This window comes from Paramormyrops kingsleyae, chromosome 8 (assembly GCF_048594095.1).
Source record: "Paramormyrops kingsleyae isolate MSU_618 chromosome 8, PKINGS_0.4, whole genome shotgun sequence".
Taxonomy (NCBI): domain Eukaryota; kingdom Metazoa; phylum Chordata; class Actinopteri; order Osteoglossiformes; family Mormyridae; genus Paramormyrops; species Paramormyrops kingsleyae.
This window is the reverse complement of record NC_132804.1, coordinates 37,448,413-37,470,315: the sequence shown is the minus strand read 5'-3', so window position 1 is coordinate 37,470,315 and position 21,903 is coordinate 37,448,413. Positions and strand designations below refer to the sequence as shown.

The 21,903-nt window shown below is 42.2% G+C and overlaps 1 protein-coding gene across 3 annotated transcripts in view; it reads right to left on the bottom strand.

Annotated features, from left to right (window-relative positions):
- LOC111834425 (uncharacterized) overlaps nt 1–21,903 on the bottom strand; it is a 44,257-nt gene that overhangs the window by 17,176 nt on the left and 5,178 nt on the right. The window lies entirely within an intron of this gene.

Below are 21,903 nucleotides of genomic sequence, written 5' to 3'. Positions count from 1 at the left end.
CTGAATATTGTACCACACCTTGTTAGTAAACCTTTGGGATTGTCCAGACTCAGTGATGAATTGCATTGTTTTGTCTTTCTCTGACCATCTAATCTCTTTAACAACACCTTTGAAAACATTTTTAGCTGATATAAATTCTGGATCCTGAATTAAATTCCACAAACAGTTGAACTGGACGCTTGTTCATATAGCGATTTAAACCAGCCTGAAGACCAAGGTAGCTGCTGATACTGTGAAACTCGCCTTTAGTTGTCCAGATTGATACATAAAAGTGCCTTAAAATTGTACTTGATTTTTGTTTTTCTTTTTTAAATCTTAGCCAAGAGTAAAAGCAGTTCAAAGCCCATAGAGTTTGCTTCTTCTAATTTATCTAAATCAACTGCCACCGTTTGATGAGCACACCTGGTGTTTTGCATCATAGTGCCCATACTTGTTTCCTTACATTTGTCCTCTTCTGAAGTATATTCATAATTTAAATCAAAAGTTATTTTTGGAAATGTATCCATTTTTCAGGGATTTTGTTAATAATGTAATAGTGTATTTTTTTTTTAAAGTTTTGGTCAATTGAGGCTGACAAGCATTAATCTAATGTGGGGACATTCTCTTTTCACCTCCCCCTCTTGCTGTCTGTAGGCGAGAGCAAGCTGGGAACAAAGGACAGCCACCTGTTGAGGCACCTAAGGAGTTGGGGGTTGAGAGTCTTGCTCAAGGACCCCCAGCCATGTTGATGCTGGGCATGGACCAGCAACTTTCTGATCACAGGCAAAGAGGCTTAGCCTACTGAGCCACACACTGTGAATATTTAAATATATTCTGGAAAAGGATTCAAGACTAATGTGGTGCAATATATCATGAACCTACAGGGCTGGACATTGAAACTGAAACACTGCCCAAAATTGTGCTTGAGGTTTCATGCCTATATATCCGTGATTGAACATTCCATCATTAAGAGCAGAGGTTGAATTAACAGAGCAGTAGCACAGCTGTACGTAAAATATTGAAATCCACACAACGTAATGGGAGACATATTAGAGTTTAAACAAATTTTTGGTGCATGTCTCACTGGTGCATCTGTGACCAGAACAACAAGTTTTTGTGGTGTATTGAGAGCCACAGTATCCTGAGTAATGTCGGCATACCACCACAAAAGATGGACCACATCCAACAGGAGTAACTGGAGTAATGGTCACCTCAACTCTCTTGTTTCCACCAAAACTGTCCATGGGGAGCTTCATAGGGTCAATATTCATGGTCAGGCTGCTATTGCCAAACCTTTGGTCACCCGTGCTAATTCCAAGCATTGGTTTCAATGGTGCCAGCAGTGCAAATCTTGGGCTGTGAAACATGTTGTTCTTTGATGAGTCCACTTTCACTGTATTTTCCTCATTCGGGAGAGTTACAGTATGGAGAAGCCTCAAAGAGGCTTTCCACTTGGACAGGATTTAATGTAGGATAGAGTGTTTGCAGTATACCCAGTTAGCACTATATATATAAAAAAATTAGGGCTGTGAAAATTAATTGGATAACGCGGATTCCGGAGTTTTGAAGCCGGAAGTGACAGCATGCGTGCTTCCGTTTCTCGGAGATCCGAGAAATATCTTGGAGCAGCACAGAGGATCCCGAGTTCAGAATCCAAGATAGCTGCGCCTTTTATCAAAAAAAGGGAAAGTTGTAGTTTTATACTGTTTAAGCACTACTTCTCATTTGTGGCTCATTAAATCAGTTGCACACACTATACCGTCCAACTTATCTGTGGACGTGTTGCTACGGAGTTTTATACGTAAAGCACCGCGCATAATATGTTATCAACTGATATTGCTAGCAATGGCAATTAACCGGGCAAGAATTAGATTTCATGATTAGTCGGATTATTTGTCGGATTTATGGTAGTTCAGGCTAAGTGAACGAAGATAAAGACCATAAGAACATAAGAAATTTACAAACGAGAGGGGGCCATTCGGCCCATCAAGCTTGTTTGGGGAGAACTTAACTAATAGCTCAGAGTTGTTAAAATCTTATCTAGCTCTGATTTAAAGGAACCCAGGGTTTTAGCTTCCGCTACACTAGCAGGAAGACTATTCCATACTCTAACTACATGCTGTGTAAAGAAGTGCTTACTCAAATTTGTTTTAAAATGTTCTCCTGCTAATTTCCACTTATGGCCACGAGTTCTAGTATTTAAACTGATATTGAAATAGCCATTTGGCTGAACAGCATCCAGACCCGTTAGAATCTTATAGACCTGGATCATGTACCCCTTAATCTTCTTTGCTCAAGGCTAAACAGATTCAGCTCAGCTAACCTCTCCTCATAAGACAATCTTCTAAGACCAGGAGTCATTCTTGTAGCCCTCCGTTGCACCTTTTCTAAGGCAGCAACGTCCTTCTTAAGTTATGGTGACCAAACCTGCACACAATATTCTAGGTGAGGTCTTACCAAGGAATTATATAAATGTAACATCACCTCCCTTGACTTAAACTCCACAGACCTAGAGATATAACCCAACATTCTATTGGCCATTTTTATTGCTTCCCCACACTGGCGAGAGTGGGACATGGAAGTATCAACATACACACCGAGATCTTTCTCGTAATCAGCTACCTTTATTTCAGTGGAACCCATAAAATATCTGTACTTTATATTTCTGCTCCCTGCATGGATTACCTTACATTTATCTGTGTTAAATTTAATCTGCCAAGTATCAGCCCAGTCGCTAATTAAATCCAGATCCCGTTGTAGCCTCTCTGCTGCTAGATCAGTATCTGGTACACCACCCACCTTGGTGTCGTCTGCAAATTTAACCAGTTAACTGTATGTATTGGTGTCAATATCATTAATGTAAATTAGGAACAATAGTGGTCCTAAAATTGAACCCTGCGGTACCCCACTATGAATGCAGGCCCACTGTGACATTGTGCCTCTAATAACTACTCGCTGCTTCCTGTCAGTTAACCAGTTTTCGATCCAAGCTGCCACAGTTCCTAAAATCCCTGCAGCTTTGAGCTTTAGCAAGACCCGTTTGTGGGGGACAACATCAAAGGCCTTCTGGAAATCTAAATAGATCACATCGTAAGCCTTTTTGTGATCAATTTCACTTGTAGCTTCCTCAAAGAACTCAACTAGATTCGTTAAACAGGATCTACCTCTCCTAAATCCATGTTGGCTATCCCTCAGAATGTTATTTGAATCCAGGTAATCTACCATTTTCACTTGGATTATAGCTTCCATTATTTTTCCAGTAATGCTAGTTAAACTGATTGGCCTATAGTTTGCTGAATTACTTCTATCCCCTTTTTTGAATATTGGTGTTATATTAGCATGCTTCCAATCTGAAGGTACCGCACCCGCAGAAAACGATTTCCGGAATATTAAAGTTAAAGGTTGGCTAATTATATCCCTCATCTCTTTTAAAACTATAGGTAAGATGCCATCAGGGCCCTGCAATTTATTTATTTTGAGTTTAGATAGGCTTAGTACCACATCAGCCTCAGTTATACATATATTGGTCATAGACAACGTTGTTTTCGTACTAATTGGTGGTAAGTTACTTGTGTTCTCTACTGTGAACACCCGTGAAAAATAATCATTAAACTCATTTACTATATCAATTTCATTTTCAATTATATGGACCTTACTATCCTGCAAATATGTGATTTCAGCTTTTAGAGCTCTTTTGGAGTTAAACTTAATTCCAGTTGTCCGGCTAAGCAAAAAATCTTGCTTTTTGATATGGGTCCATGGTATTGCACTTCTGTGGCAGATGGAATGCATCCAACTCATGTTCAAGATGTTCAATAAACATGTTAAGTGCATATATATTCCCTTTTTTCTTGAGTCTGTTTGCTCATGCAAAATGAAATGCAATTAATATAGCATAAAAATTAATGATATTTAATCGTGATTAATCTAAATTCATCAGAAAAGCAATTATGGAATGAAAAAAATGAAAATGTTTAATCAGTCAGAGATAGCTCTTGATTCAAAATATTATTACTGTATGTAAAATTGGAATATTTGTGCAGCGAATGTACAGAAAAATTTTGATTCTCTGTAATGAAAAGCTAAATCTATTAACCCAGAAAATAAACTGAATCGGCATCTAGTAATGATGAGTGTAACATGCCTAATGCCTTTATTTGTTCTCCAAACCCCCTGCTTTGCTATTGCATCTAACCATGCTGAAGGCAAATCCAGGTTTTGTTACATCATCATTCTACTCAGAGTTGGGCTTAAATAAACATATTCTGACTGCTGAAATTGTGCTGAATTTGCAGATAGCTGTTCTTGTTTTTGCATATTTCTAGTTCAAGAGAAATTAATCAAAAAGAATAGCCGAAAACGTTCATCCTGTTAATTGCCTGAAAAACATGTGCACACATATTATTCATTGATAACTCTCTGTAATTTGAGAATTCAGACATTTCCCTGTGCCTGGGAGGTTTTCTGCCACCCCAGGAACTGACCTTCTCACAGAGATGTAGGATAATTTACATCTACAGTTATGGCCGAAATTAAAGGCACCCCTGGAATTTTTCCAGAAAATGCACTATTTCTCCCAGAAAATTGTTGTAATTACAAATGTTTTGGTATACACATGTTTATTTCCTTTATGTGCATTGGAACAACAAAAAAACAGGAAAAAAGCCAACTTTGACTTAATTTCACACAAATAACTCAAAAACTGGGCCGGACAAAATTATTGGAACCCTCAACTTAATATTTGGTTACACGCCCTCTGGAAAACATAACTGAAACCAATCGTTTCCTATAACCATCAACAAGCTTGTTACACCTCTCAACTGGATTTTTCTAACACTCTTCTTTTGCAAACTGCTAAAAGGTCTCTCAGATTTGAAGGGTGCCTTCTCCCAACAGCAATTTTGAGATCTCTCCTTAAGTGTTCAATTGGATTTAGATGGGGACATTTCATAACGCTATCACTCTTTGTCTTAAACCATTTCTGAGTGCTTTTAGAGGTGTGTTTGTGGTCATTGTCCTGCTGGAACACCCATGACCTCTGACGCAGACCCAGCTTTCTGACACTGGGCCCTATATTGCGCCCCAAAATCTTCTGGTAGTCTTCAGATTTCATGATGCCTTGCACACAATCAAGGCACCCAGAGGCAGAAAAAAATCTTTAAACCTCCACCATGTTTGACTGTAGGTACCGTGTTCTTTTCTTTGTACCGTTTTCTGTAAGCAGTAGAATGATGTGCTTTGCCAAAAAGCTCTACCTTGGTCTCATCTGTCCACTCAACGTTCTCCCTGCAGAACAGCTTGAATTTGTTTAGAAGTTGATTGGGGCTGTTTATCCACCATTCAGACTATCCTGCATTGCAGTCTTTTATCATTTTTTCTCTTCTGTCCACATCCAGAGAGAATAGCTAGCTATTAGCCATGTGTTGTAAACTTCTTGATTATGTTGTGCACAGTGGACAAAGGAACATGAAGATCTTTGGAGATGGACTTGTAGCCTTGAGATTGTTGATATTTTTCTACAATTTTTGTTCTCAAGTCCTCAAGCAATTCTCTGCTCTTCTTTCTGTTCTCCATGCTTAGTGTGGCACACAAAGACACACAACAGAAAGGTTGAGTCAACTTTTCTCCATTTTAACTGGCTTCAGGTGTGATTTCTATATTTCCAGCACCTGTTTCTTGCCACAGGTGAGTTCAAACGAGCATCATATGCTTGAAATAAAACAATTTACCCACAATTTTGAAAAGGTGCCAATAATTATTTTGAGGTTGTGTGTGACAATGTCAAATTTGGCTTAGTATTCTCTGCTTTTTTGTGTTTATCCAATACACATAAAGGAAATAAACATGTGTATAACAGAACATTTGTAATTGCAACATTTTTATGGGAGAAATGGTGCATTTTCTGGAAAAATTCCAGGGGTGCCGACAATTTCGGACATGACTGTAGAGACAAATCAACCCTCATAACTCATTATTCTCCAAACTCATGGTTCCCATAGACAGAAAGTCTTGCAACACAATTTCATCTGAAGTTAACTCACCATGCAAGAGCAAAGAAGATTCCATCACACACTCACAATGAGTCTAATTAAAAAAGCAGAACAGAGAGGTTCATTTAACAACAGCCTGACTCAGCAGACCCTCCACTGGGGACTGGAGTTGTGGCATGCTATTAACCTGGTGTCACGTTTCGAGGGCAGGCGAACCAGAAAGTAGGCGAATCGAGCCGTACTCATAGGTAAACGGGGTTTTATTGACGGACAACGGATGAGCAGAGACATCAACGGACAATACACTGACACTACAATGATGAGTCTGGGGAAGACGGACTCAGACGAGGACTAAATACAAAAGACGAGCTAGACATAAAAGGACCCAGGTGATCACATTCAGGGCTGAACACGAGGTAACGAGGTGGGCGTGGCACACATCAGGAGCGGACGGAGCGGGGTGTGACAGAACCCCCCCCCCAAAGGCACGCACACCGGGCGCGTCCGAGAGGAGGCGACGGACGAGACAAGACCGGGGAACAGGACCTGGAAGACAAAACCAAAAACCATCAACGAAGAACAGGGAACAAGACAGAGACACAGAACAGGAACAAGGATGAAAGGAAAGACAGGACACGACAAAGAACCGAAAAGGGAGACAACAGGAACATCCACAGGCGACACGAAGGGGCCAGGAGTGAACGAAGGAGACGCAGAGGAGCAGAGACAGGAGGCAGAAAGGGAAAGGGAGGAGGAACAAGGGGAGCCCGAAGGAACCCAGGCGGGCGACGGGCAGCGGCCGGAGGGGCCGCAGGCGAGAGGGAGGAGGGAGCAGGAGGGGACATGGAGGGAGCAGGAGGGAACACCGGTGCAGGCAGGCAGGAGAGGGAAGCCGCGGCAGGTGGAGGCGGAGCCGGGGAAGGCGCCGTCCGACGCCAAGCCGGAGCAGGGGGACCCGGAGGCGGCCAACACGGAGCCGGAGGCGGGACCGAGGACCGGCACCGAGGAACCAGGGGGGGACCCGGAGGGGACCGCCGACCCCGAGCCGGAGGACCCGCAGGCAGCCACCGAGCCACAGCCAGGGGCCAAACGGGCGAGCCAGGGGGCAGGGCGGGCGGGACCTGGGCCCGACGCCTATGTCCTCGTCCCTTACGGGACACTGAAAGGCGGGGTCCTGGGGGGCGTCGGCCTTGCCGGGGTAAGGGCGAGGGAGTCAGGAGGGAGGACAGAGCCGGGCGGACAATTGTCAAGGCCTCTAAAGAGGCACCAGGCAGGGCAGCCGGAGCCTCGAGCGTGGCCGCAGGCGGGGCAGCCAGAGTCGCGGGCGTGACGGGAGGGGCGGCCTCAGGCAGGGCCGCGGGCAGGATGGGAGAGACGGCCTCAGGCAGGGCCGCGGGCAGGTGGCCAGCAGGGGGCGTCTCGGCGGGCGCCGCAGTCACTTGGCCAGCAGGGGGCGCCTTGGGCGTGCGACCAGCAGGGGGCGCCGCCATCACACGGCCAGCAGGGGGCGCCGCAGCGGGCCAGACGCTCCGGCCGATACAAATACTCCTCCATCGGAGGCGGCTGCTCTTCGCCGAAGCTGGCAAGGCGGGCAGGGACGACGTCATCCCAGGCGGGGAGAAGGGAGCACGCCCCCAGGAAGAGCGTTGGGGCGGCTTTCTTCCCTTTTCCACGGCGCTTTTCCTTTGCGTGGGGGTGAGCGGAGCCCTCTGGGACCCAGGGCAGTTCCCCACAGTGGGGAAGTTGAGCGGCCGTAGCCGCGTTAAGCTCAGTTTTGCGCTTTTGATGAGTAGTCCTTCTCGAGACCGGAAAGGTGGCCTGAAGTGAGTCGGGGGGCGGTTCCCGGGCGGCATACCCCGGGTGGGGTAGCCAAACTGCCGCTCTCTCCCTCAGCTGCCGCAGGTTTTCGCCCACCTGCTCAAGCAGCTGCTCCTCGCCGGTATGGAACCTCCTATCCAGGAGCTCCCAACAGCCGTCCACCAGCCAGCGGGCTACGGGATCCGGGTAGTGATCCAGCTGGTTCGTCCACTTGATCACCTCGTCCTCCATGGAGAGAACCTCCCCGGTAGCGCTGAGCTTGTTTCAGAGACTCGTCATTCTGTCACGTTTCGAGGGCAGGCGAACCGGAAAGTAGGCGAATCGAGCCGTACTCATAGGTAAACGGGGTTTTATTGACGGACAACGGATGAGCAGAGACATCAACGGACAATACACTGACACTACAATGACGAGTCTGGGGAAGACGGACTCAGACGAGGACTAAATACAAAAGACGAGCTAGACATAACAGGACCCAGGTGATCACATTCAGGGCTGAACACGAGGTAACGAGGTGGGCGTGGCACACATCAGGAGCGGACGGAGCGGGGTGTGACACCTGGCAGCTACAAAATCAATCTCCAGCTGTTCCTTTAGCTCAGTTTTCTACTTACTCACTGCATTGACAATTCACTGCATGCATCAGAGTGCAGACATGCATAAGAAAATGTGGCATCTTCCTATGTGGAATACATACTGTAGCTATTAAAAACACATTTATGCCCAAGTGCTGATAGTTAATAACACGGGTTTAATTAAAAGCTTGCCCTAGAGGTGTTCTAAGCACGTCACCTGTAGATAAAGTGTTGTCACTAATCTTAGACTGAGAGAATATGTAGAGACATCCTGACTTACCCTTGTTGGGACATGACAATTCACTAATAGGACTGGCAAGATATGACTGCAAACTACATTGGCTATTCTTAAAGAAAATTACTTTTTAGGCTTGAAGCTTTTCAGGTTAACCTCTGGCATAACAGTTTTCATTTCCTGGAGGCTTATCATTGTCATATTTGAGGGGGTACAGAACAAGGAAGCAGGGTCAGGAGTCAAGGAGGTGGGGAAATGAGGGATTTATTCGTGGAGAACACAAACAGGACCACAAAATACCACATAGAACTTACATCAATGACCGGACTGGGGAAATATACTGTAATGCGGACTTAAATACACAGAACTAATGAAACACAATGAGAAACAGCTGATGACACAGGGATTCCACATGAGGTAATGAGGGTGGCGTGGCACACAGGAGGATCGGCACGAGCAGGGCATAACAATCATGCCAACATCTACTGCCATCCAATGCAGAAGGTGATAAGGGTTAAAATCTTATCACATTTTATATGCAAATCTCTTGTGAGTATTTGTGGTCGGTATATTTAGAGAACAAAGAGTAGTTGAGTCATGTGCAAATGTAACAATTCAGTGTGAGATCAACCTGTACTTTTTGTTGCTATTTTTTACTAACAATTTATTCATTTTAGAGCTCTATACTTTTATCGTCTTGAGATCCAGGGGAGAAAAAAAATCATATTGATTAAAAAAAATTTATTTGGCAGGAAGAGGAGGTTGGCAAGGTCACATCTGCAAACATGTAATGTCATCTTAAAGCTCTAACTGTCCTCTTTAAGAAACAACAGGAATTTGCAGAGTGGCATATGTAGTATGAATGATATGAGCAAAAACATAATGTCCTCTACAGGGGACAAGGATGAATTGCTGGACCTCAACCATGCTTGTACAGTGTGCTCAGAGTTATCTAAAATATCTTAAATCATCAAGTTATTCTTTTTTAATTTAAGGTTGATGTCTGATCTGCTTTTGCATGAAGTTTTGGTGTAGTTAAATGAGTCTCCCTTTTGCTGATTTTCCACTCTGTAGCAAATGGCTTTGACCCCTACGTGAAATATTTGAAATACTCACATAGGAATAGAAAGCCATAAAACACAGCAGTGACAGGAGTACCAGGCAGAGGCACATTGAGGGTTACCATTGAGAAATGTATCACATGCAGTCCTAGATATTGTACATGGGTTACACTTACTGCTGGCCAAGATAAAAAAAAAAAAATTGGTCTTCAGGAAACATTAAGGCCCAGGATTTAGCATGGAATTTCAGGAAGAAGTGCACAGCTAATTAAGGAGATTTGCTGTTTTTATCCATCTAGTATTTGTTACCCAAAATGCACACAAGCCTGATGTCAGGGTTGGCATCCATCTGACCCTGTGCTTTGTGTCCTTTCCCTTCTTTGGTCAGCGAGTGTTGCTGGCCATCCTGTCCTCCCTGTCTCTTGCCTTTTAACGTCAGTGTGTTTATCCCTAGTGTATTTCCCTGTTCCCTGAACTGTTGCTTATCTCAGTGGGCTGAGTGTGTGGCACTGCTGGTTTTTATAATGCTTCTACTTGTGTTACCCTGCTTCCTTGTTTGGTTACTTTATGATTTTTATAGTTATTGGTTTCCGAGTTAGCTTTTTGACCCCTCGTGGTCCCTTTATTTTGTGCTCTTCCCAGTGTGTTCTGTTTTGTTAATAAACCCTTGTTTGTCTCCAAGCTGCAAGTGGATCCTCACCATCCTTTCTTACCGGCACCATGCCCCGGAGCCGTAACACCTGAATGATCTATAAGTTAGAATAAATTTAGTATTTAATTATCCTACATATCGTCTCATGGCTCCTATACATCTTGAAGTGAGGCACATAGCAATGTAGCTCAATTAAGGGGTTCCATCACCCCAGTTGGCAAAATTGAGGGGACAGTGTGTGGCTCAGTGGACTAAGCCACTGTGCCTGTGATCAGAAAATCATTGATTCAAGCCCAGCCTCAGCAGAATAATCACATCTGTGGACTCTTGAGCAAGACCCTTAACTTCTAGCTTTGCTGCCAAGCTTGCTCTCAGCTACATGTGTCTGGAGAGCAAGATGGTTTAGACAAAGAGAGAATAAAGATCAATGAAGTATCATTCTGTTAACCAAGGGGGTCTCCCTCTGTTGAATCCCATACAGGTTAATGCACCCACTCTAAATAATCTATCTACGCCATAGCACCTGTAACATTAAATCACTGATGTCATCACAGCACAAAAAACATGCAGTCTAGCTTTGTATCTGACATGCATTATATCTAAATAGACATACTCTTCCTAGGTATGTAGATGTCTGTTCTGGTAATATGTGCTTTTGGTTATAAGAAATGACCCTCTCCTTTCCCTGTGATTCCCACCCATACTACCTGCTCCAGCTAACAGTCTTTGAAACAGTCCATTAATGCAAAAGAGTTTTACGCTTCAATAAGCTGACAGAGAGAAGAGCTCTTGCCCTTCTGTTTTCTTGGCAGACTGTCTGCCTACCAGATACCCAGCTGATTTGCTGTTCACAGGTAAACTGAGAAAACCAGGCAGCCCTCTCTCTGTGCCAAAAAGTTAAAAATTGAGAAAATACTGTACCTCAGTCATTTAAAAACAAAGGGAGAGAGCACAATACAGAGACACCATTTGTGGACATTGTATCCAGTGCATGACTGAGGTATTTGAGGCACTGAGAGGAGGGCAGGTATTAATATCAGCCAGTGATTACTGTTTGTTGTGTTGTTTCTCAGTCCTCGCCAACAAAGGCCTCATTGAGGCCACCACTCTGTTTTCAACATTGACCAAGTACAGAGTACCAAGCCTTTTGTGAGCTGCTCGAACCTCCTGTGTATTTGTTGGCTGCTAGCCTCCTGCAGACTGGATTACTGAGTTTTCCTGCTGAGTTATTGTGAAGTGGATGAAACAGGAATAAAAAGCCTGTTACCACTGCATCAGCAACAACAGCTGACTGAGAAAAATAACTAAAAATGTCCAATCCAAATCCTGCTCACCATGTCTGTAGCAATAAGTACCAAAGCCCTGAAAGGCAAAACACACCAGCAAATATGAAGATGCAAGGAAATATGAAAACACACCAGCAAGCATGAAAACACACTAGCAAATAAAAATACACAACAGCTAATATGAACACACACCAGCAAATACAAAAATGTGCAAGCAAATGGCAAAAAAATGGCAAAAACATTAGCGGCACTGAAAATGGAAAGGGTATATACCTACTCATCATCACGTGCTTGTTATTGATTGGACAGGGGAGCCTGTAAATTGGCCGACAGTCATAACTATAGTTAATCCAAAGGTACAACTTTAGGAACTTTTAACATTACCTGTTTCCGTGAACATACACTGCTTTGTCTGTCACGACTTTTTTTTTTTATATTGATCGCAACATACCCAAAGTCGTTTGCTCGAGATCACAAAATAAAAGTTATCTTGGGAAAACAAAAGTTGTAATAAAACATGCAAACAGCATTTTTCAAGAGTAAAAGTGAAATGGATTCCACTAAAATGGCATAGCTAATGCTACTGAATCCATGCAGGGTTGCATTCTCAGATAAAATCAAAAATTACCCCCATGTGCTACACATAAGGGAGGAATTCTCCCTTGTTGTGAGAAGTGATTCCAACATTAACTTTATAGCTATTATAGCTGCAAAGGGTGGACCAACTGCATAGTGATGCCAATGTATTTAGAATGAGATGTCATAAATGTTCCAGTTGGTGTAATGGCCAGGTAACCCAATACTTTTGTCCATAGAGTGTATGTAAGATTTACGTGTAATTCATATTAAAATATTAAGGTGTTAACAGCTGCATCTACACCGTGTATATGAATTTCTTTTAATTCAGTTGAATTTTAATTTTACTTCTATAAATTCAATACAAATTGCAATTCTGCAATCTGCTTTCAACCACAGTTCAAATGCATTTGAAATTCACTAACTGAAGTTTGAATATATGTCCATTCTCAATTAAGTTCTAAATGATGCAGAAACACTGCATGATAGGGAGATCTGGCACCATGTGAAACAAGAATCTGGTATATATTCCATTTTTTTCCCCGCTCCGGCAGTAGCCTGCTTTGAGAGGGTTTTTTGTGGTTTTTTGGCCTCCCTAGAGCAACTTCGCTTTAGTTTAGCTAGACATGGTTCAGCAGGAAGTCTCAGGTAGGTAATTGTTAATCTGGTTATTTTAAAAGTTTAATTTTAAGGTTGTTATTGCTGACACTGTCGGATAATTTATTAAAAAAGTGTTAATTTAGTGTTTTATTGTACTCTGCACTTTATTGTTTTAACTATACGTTAATTAGATCAACTAAAAGTTTAAATATGCTATATTAATATACTGTCCTGGGAGTAAAGCACGGGGTCATAGTGAGTTAGGTAATTATAGGGCCAGCTCAGTGTTGTGTTTGCAAGATGTTTGCCCTTCTGGATGCTTGTGTCAAGTCGGACTTCGTCTGCGAGCGATGTAAGTTAGTGGACTCACTCACGGTCCAGGTTTGTGACCTCGAGGAGCAACTGGCTTGGATTCAACATAACAATGAGTTAAAGTAGGGAGCTAATACACCTTTTAGGGAAACTGTTTGTACGTCACAAGTGGGGAGGGGGGAGAATGATGAACAGGTAGGTCGAGAGAGCTGGGTGAACGTAGGTCGTAGACGTAGAAAAGGGCGTATACAATTCACAGAGGTGGCATCACCTGAAGTGACGGTGTCTAACCGCTTTCAGGTGCTTCCAGCTTTAGAGCCGGAAGAGACTGGGGAGGCATGTGGGCCCTTGGGCACCAAGGAGCCGCCTACCCCCAGGAGGAGGGAGGTTGTGGTAGTAGGGGATTCAATTATCAGAGGTGTAGATAGTTATGTGTGCACCCGTGATAGAGGGTCCAGTACGGTGTCTTGCCTGCCTGGTGCCCAGGTAGGGGACCTTCCGAATTGAGTGGACAGGCTTTTAGCCCCACCACGACCACTGGATCTAGTGGTCGTGGTGCATGTTGGCACCAATGACATAGGAAAGGGCAGGAGGGCTGTTCTGCAGGATAAATTTATAGAAGTCGCGGATAAGCTTAGAAGCAGAACATCTATGGTGGTATTGTCTGGAATACTTCCTGTGCCACGTGCAAGCCAGGCTAAGTTAGCTGAGATAAGGGGATTAAATGCGTGCCTAAAATGGTGGTGTAGGAAAGAAGGCTAACACAGAAGGAGAAACATCACACTATAGAAACAGTTTCTTCCCCACCGCGGCCTGCCTCATCAATAAGGCCAGGAACACTCGCTCAATCACTATTTCCCCATCCTAGAACATGCATGCACTCTCTTAAATATGTATATATTTCCACTGCTGTATCATATTCCAAGTACAATAACTATTTATTTTAGTACCTCAACATACTCTATGTATATATATTTATATATTACCCAGCTCATCTCTCGAAGTCTGGCACCAACCACCAAAGCAAATTCCATGTGTGAACATACTTGGCAATAAACTCAATTCTGACTCTTTGATTCTGATTCTCAGTATACAGTATCTTGAGACATTTAAGAGTGTATGGAATTTGTTTATGTGGGTTGTATTCCAGACAAAATTATGTTTGAAGGTTGCAGGTGCAGATATGCTACAGTTCTTTGAAAACAAACATTACATTTATATAGCACTTTTCAAGACTTCAAAAGCACTTCACATCACCAATGTGAAACCACTTCAACCAACCCCACTGTGTAGCACCCACCTGGATGCGATGGCAGCCATTCTGCACCAGCATGCTCATCACACAGTAGCTAAGGTAGTGAAGGGGCAGAAGGGAATTCACCAGTTAGATATAGGAGATGTCTAGGAGACCAGATGTGAAAGGACCACAGTGGGCAATTTAGCCAGGGAATTGAGGGTCCCACCCCTACTCTTTCAAAAGATACTTTTATGACCTTAGTTTTACGTCTCATCCAAAGGACTGCGCCATTTTTACAGCACAGTGTCCCTGTCACTGCACTGGGATCCACACAGACTACAAGATGGGCTAACCAGTCCAACACCTGTTCCAGCAGCAATCCAGCTTTCCTAGTTTGTCTCCGAACCAAGTACTGGGCAGGCCCAAACCTGCTTAGCTTCAAATGGAATACATAGTCTAAACTGCAAGTCCATGCATTTTGACCATCTAGCACTAACAACTACGCACACATATACACAGAGTAATTGTGGTATACATGTGAATCCAGTCATAGTATATGGTAAACAGGGATGCTGAACATGGAAACACCCTGATAATTAATTCTGACTATTTCTATGTACACAGATACAGCTGTAAAAGTAATACGTTTTCTATTACTTATTCTTAAAAACAAAATTGTAAATTGTTCTGCTTGAGTTGTTTTAATTTCTGAAATTAATTTTAAAAACTAAAACACAAGAGAAGCAGAAGTGGGGTGTTGTAAGTTTCTCACTCCCCTATCCACCCACTGCCTTCCCTCTCAGCTCTGAATAAGCTTAAGGCATCGTGAGAATGAATGAGCCTGATGTGTCAGTGTTCATGCTTCCCGGAGAGTGTGTGTCATAAGTGAGGAGGATGTAGTGGGCTCCTACAGCTTCCCTCTACCACATATGCTCATGCATTACTTTGGCCACAGGTTGTCCCAGAGTCTTTTTCACAGGGCTGCATTATTTTCTAACTACCAAAAGGAAAACTGCACTCCTTTTTTCAGTCTTTTCCAGAAATACTAGGACTGAATATGTGCAATTTTAGTAACTGGGAGTTACTAAAATTTTCATGTGTGAAAAATAGTTTTATTTAATTAAACAAACCACATGTCTCTGATATCCTTATCAACTAAACTTATCAAGTTATCAACTAAATTAAAATTCTAAATTCAACTGTATACCTGCTGATCCCACAAAAAGAGACACAGATTTCCAAAGTGCAAAAAAATATTTTAGCAAATCATTCTTCATTCATCATTGAACTTTCCCTCAGGGTACAGAATTATTATTCATGTGGTTATCATGTTAATATTTTTTGTATCATTTTATTGGTGCAGGGTTTTACCTCAATCTAGTTTCTGTTATCAGCCTTGAGCTTTGCCTCTTGTAGAAAAGAAGGAATTAAAGCACTCAGAATGACATATAAATGACAAATTAAAAAATACAGACGTGGATAAATTTCTTGGTACCCTTACACAAAAAAACACAACTACAATATATTGCCAAAGGTATAGGGAAACCCCTCCAAATCAGTGAATTCAGGTGTTCCAATCACTTCCATAGCCAAAGGTGTATAAAATCAAGCACTGAGGGATATAGACTGCTTCTACAAACATTTACAAAACAATGAGTCACCCTCAGGAGCTCATTGAATTCAAACATGGTATCGTGATAGGATGCCACCTGTGCAATAAGTCCATTTGTGAAATTTCCTCGCTACTAAATATTCTAGGGTCAACTGTATGGCTGCAACTGACGATTATTTTAATAATCGATTAATCTGTCGATTTTTTTTCCCCCCGATTAATCATAGAATCGGATAAAAAACAAGAAAAGCATTAATTTCCAACCCTTTATTCAAAAACAGAACTAAAATCTTTAGAAAGTGCACAAACATGTTGCTCCTTGAGCTGTTATAATAATAATAAAATAAAATAAAAATGGACTAACACAAAAAACATACACATGAATGCTTTACATCTGCCAAATATATAGACTTTTTTTTTAAATAAAGTTCCACCTGAGCTGCCAGAACAATAAATAATTTATAAAAAAATAAAGAACAATAGAAATCGGAAAATTTAACAGGATTTGTTTGAATGTCAGAACTTGTTCTCTACACTACACTGCAGATGCACACACTCGCAGACGCATACACTTTTGCAGACGCACACACTCTCAAACTCTCACACTGACACACACACACACACACTTACTCTCTCTCACTCCCTTTGTTCAGACACTTTGCATTGCAATGCAAAAATGTGAGCATGTCCACATCCTCCTGGCTCAGACTCGCTCTTTTCTTTGAGGCTATGTTGCCTGCTGCAGAAAACAGCCGCTCAGATGGTGTTGAGGTGGCAGGGATGCAGAGGTAAGACTTGGCTAGCCTGGCCAACATGGGATATCTTTCATTGTTAACCCATTATTGTGGTGGAAGGCTTTCTTCCTTGGCAAGGCTCTTTTCTCCAAGGTATGTGAGGACTTCGTTCCTCACTTGGCTGTGGACATCCTCAGCTTTGCCTGCTCTATCCTCTTCTTCACCATCAGAACCAAGGAGTGAATCAAGTAGAGTGGCTACTAGAGGTGTTGATTCAGTAGCTGTAGTATTGGTGGAGGTAACAACACTGCAACTGCCATGCTGCTGCACATCCATCTTCCTTCTCTCTTCAAGTGACATTGTTTGCAGTTTAGTTTCAACAGGTAGGATTTCATCAGGTCAAAGAAACTTGCTCAGTTTCCTAAACCTTGGGTCAAGGGCCATCGCGAAAATCACTGTGTTTGGTGCTTCATCTGAGAAAGTAGTCTCCCTTTTCCATCTCTTCTGCAACTGTTGCACCGCAGTGAGTTGGAAAGCCCGCAGCGGGGCTGACTCATAGACAGCACTCTGGGTGGACTTCAACAGCCCCTTCACAAGTGGAGGTATTGCAGATATTGTTGCATATTTCTGTCCACTCATGAACATAGTGACACATTCAAAAAGCTTGAGGACTGTTGAAAGCTCTTCCAGCAGACTCCACTGGTTTGGTTTCAGATCCAGGTACCTTTTGCCTCTCTGTGTGACAGAGCTGACAGTGTTGCTCTTACAGGCCACCTTTGCTCAAGCAGTTGACATCATATAGAATGTGCTATTCCACCTTGTGCTTATGTCTTGAACAAGGCTGTGCTCTGGTGTGGCCATTTGTTGTTGTTTCTCTCTGAGTTTACTTCTGGCTAGCTCGCTTTTCTTAAAATGTTCTAAAAGACATCTTGCAGCCCCGACAGCTTTTTCAATGCTTGGATGCTTCAATGCAGTATTGATCACAAGTTGCAAAGTATGGCCAGTGCAGAGGACCACCCATGCTTCTACTCCAGGATATTTGCTGCAGCCACGATATTAGCACCATTGTCATGGACTATGGCAATGATTTTGCTAGGAGGAATTTCAAATCTGGCCACTACCTGCTCCAACCACTCTGCAATGTTAGATGTAGTATGTCTGGCCTGCAGTGGCATGGTGGTGAGGCAGAATGACTGCATGTCCCAGTCATCTGTGATGTAGTGGCATGTAATGCCAAGGTAGGCTTCAGTTGCTACACTTGTCCATACATCAGTGGTGAGAGCAAGTTTGTTGTTGTTGGTGTTTATTGCAGTTTTCACTTCCTTGAATGTCTCTTCATATTTTCTTTCCATGAGCTTTGTGAAGTGAGTCCTGGAGGGCAGAGTGTAACCAGGGTTCGAGGTGTGGATAATTTTAGTGAAGCCGTCATCTTCAACCATCGACAGAGGCCTCATGTCAGTGAGGAGCATGTTGAGGATACTATCCGTCAAGACAGCGACTTGCTGTGGTGTACATCATGCATTTCCCATCAAGAAGCCTCTCATGGTTTGCTGTTTTTTTCTGGAATCAAAAAGATAGTAGGAGTATGAGTAATAGCACAATTTTTACATCAACTAAATACATACTTACATACATACATACTTGTTTTAGTTACTAGTTGTGTAAAGGTAAGTAACCCAAAGAGCAATTACTGACAAGACACACACACACACACACTCTCTCTCTCTCTCAAGTTCACTTGAAGCTTATTCATTAAATTATTACCATTAATGTAGTAAGTGCAAGGTTCATTTATACACCACATTTAAACACAGCTTAAGATGACCAAGTGCTATAAAAGAACTTTAAAATTAAATTAAAAGGTACAACACACACAAATATATTTGTCAATAATAACCTATATGGGACAAAGCACAGAATATACACTGCAAAAAATGCTTTTCTAACTTAGTAGTTTTGTCCTGTTTTCAGTCCAAATATCTAAAAAATCTTAAATCAAGATACATTTACTAGACACATGAAATAGCATTATGTCTTGTTTTCTGAAAAAACACCTCAAAATTAAGTGATTGTTTGCTTAAAACAAGCAAAATTATCTGCCAATGGGGTAAGAAAAATAATCTTAATGAGATATAATCTCAAACAGAAGTTTTAAGCATCACTTAATTTTCTCATGCCATTTTTCTTGTCTAGTAATCTTGATTTAAGATTTTTTAGATATTTGGACTGGAAACGAGACAAAATGACTAAGTAAGAAAAGCTTTTTTTGCAGTGTAGCTATACATGACAACAGATTGAAAAATGAATGGTCCAAAAAAGGCGAGTGAATAAAAACATGTCTTTAGTCTTGCAATGCAAAGTGCAAAGTAACTATACCACCCCTGCTTTACTACTGTTATTAACGAGCTAACGCTAACTTGTCATGCTTGTCAAGCTGGATAACGAGTAAACACCAGCACCAGGGACATTACGTTCCTCACTTCAAAATGGAACAAAAGTTGGATTCTGTAGTGACTTACCCTGCTGTTGAACTCCCTTCCTCCTCATCAAACACTGCAACATGTTTGCGTTTCAGATGCTGGATCATTGCCGTGGTGCTCCCGTGCCATGCCATGTCGCTTCTGCATATTTTGCAGTTAACACACTTTTTCTGTTTATTTAGTGTGAAATGCTCCCACACCTTGGATGACTTGGGTCACACGGACTTTTCTGCCTCCACCATGTATCTTTCCTCTACCTCCGCTCGTTTTTTTTTTATTTTTGCTCCGCCCTGTCTATGAGGCGCCGAACTCTGCTAGCATCAGTGCGCGAGAGACCGAGTGTGTTCACTCCACGCCGCGCTCAACTAAAGTTTTTTTTTTTTAATAATCAATTGTCTCCGCGTCGCGCGACACAACGAATCGATTATGAAATTCGTTGCCAACTCTTTTAGTAATAGATTTTTACCGATTTAATCGATTCATTGTTGCAGCCATAGTAAACTGTTAGTGGTATCATAACAATGTGGAAGCCACAAAGTGGTAGGCCACGTAAAATCATGGAGTGGGGACAACGCATGCCAAGTGTCTGCAGGGTCAACAGCTACAGACCTCCAAACTTCGTGTGGCCTTCAGATTAGCTCAATAACAGTGTGTAGAGAACTTCATGGAATGGGTTTCTATGGCCAAGCAACTATCTGCAGAGTCCATAGCTACAGACACCAAACGTGTTCTCATGGTCAAAAATTCCCATAAACACATTCCTAAACCTTGTGGACAGCCTTACCAGAGGGGTTGAAGCTGTTATAGCTGCAAAGGATGGGCCAACTCCATATTAAATCCTATGTATTAAGAGTGGGATGTCATTACAGTTCATGTGTGTGTAAAGGCATGTGTCCCAATACTTTTGGCAATATAATAAATAATAATAATAATACATTTTATTTGTATTGCACTTTATATTTTAGCATCTCTGAAATAACTTGAAACTGACAGAAGTTTAATGGCATCCCTTATTGTTTATTTCATATTTAACACAAATCAGACTTTGTTTTGATTATTGATAAAGTTGAATATTTTATTTAATTAGACAAATGAAAATGGCATGGATAAAAAATATGGTACCCATAATTTAATATTTTGTGGTACAGTGGTGCCTGCGGTTCATGAACGCTGTGGTCTACGAACAATTAGATTCGCGACCAAAAATTTTGTGAAAAAAATGCATTGATTCGCATACAAAATTTGGTTGATGAACAGATTCCTCGACCAGATTCCTTTTTTTATGCTAGTGTAGCACCGGTGGGGCACGTGTCCCAGCATGCCCTGCGTTCAATTGTAAATAGAAGGACCACAACAGGCAACCAACGCACACTGAACCCAAATACACAGACGGGAAACACAAGGTTATCAGACGTCGAACTGCAAGGTGCACACACGGTGGAAGATTTACACATGCTAAATACACATGAGGATTGGACCAGATACACACAAGACACGGGCAAACACACGCGTGACTGAAGGGAAATGCAACCATTAACATTAACAACAACAACAATACAAGGGCTTTAATGACTGTTAATAAAAAGCGTGAAGTCTCCATGTCTCTCTCTGCTCTCACAATGCCTTGGTCCGCCTGTCGCCACATTATATTGTGTTTTTAATATAAAAACCAGAAAATTAACAAAAATTATTATTTGGTAGGCTTGTGAACTAATTAGTCAAATTTCAGTGCTATCTTATGGGAAAATTTGCCTTGGTTCGCATACAAATTCGTTCATGACCACTTTCCTGGAACGGATTGTGTTCGTGAACCGCAGGCACCACTGTACCACCTTTTGCAGCAATCATTGCCAAATAGTAATCTTTGTCCTTCACAATGAGACATCTACATTTGCCAACAGATAGTTCTTTCCATTGATGTTCAATAGGATTAAGATCTGGGCTCATGAAGGGCCATTTAAGAATAGTCCTATGTTTTTCTCTCAGCCATTCTTGAGTGCTTTTAGTTGTATATTTGTGTAATTATCCTGTTTGAGGACCCATGACTTGCGACTGAAGCTGGGCTTTCTGACACTGGGCAGTATGTTTCGCTCCAGGATGCCTTGGTAGTCTGTGCCCTGCACAGATTCAAGGTTCCCATGCCAGATGCAGCAAAGCAGCCCCAAAACAAAACCGAGCCCTCTCCATGTTTCACAGTAGGTATGGTGTTCTTTTCTTTTAAAGCTTAATTTTTCCTTCTGGAAACATAGAGCTGATGTGACTGGCCAAAAAGCTCCAGTTTTGTCTCATCGGTCCAAAGGACATTTTCCCAGAAACTTTGGAGCTTGTCAACATGCATTTTGGGAAATTTCACTCAGGCTTTTTTATGTTTTTCTGTCAATAGTGGAGCCCTCCTGGGTCTTCTTCCATGGAGCCCATATATTGTGATCAGAAAGTGACGTAATTTGACCTTGGAGCTGAGCTTGAATGGTTTCCTTGGCTCTTTTTCTACCATCCGCATTATCCTTCTCATCAACCTGGTGTTGCATTTCCAGTTGCATCCATGTCCTTGGAGGTTGGCTGCAGTCCCATGAACCTCATACTTTTTAACAATATTGGCAACTGTGGTCACAGGAACATGAAGCTGCTTAGAGATTGTCTTATAGCCTTTACCTTTAACATGGTTATCTATAATCTTATTTCTGAGCTCCTGAGAAAGCTTTCTCCTTTGCTTTCTCTGGTCCATGTTCAGTGTGGCGCACTCAACGATACCAAAC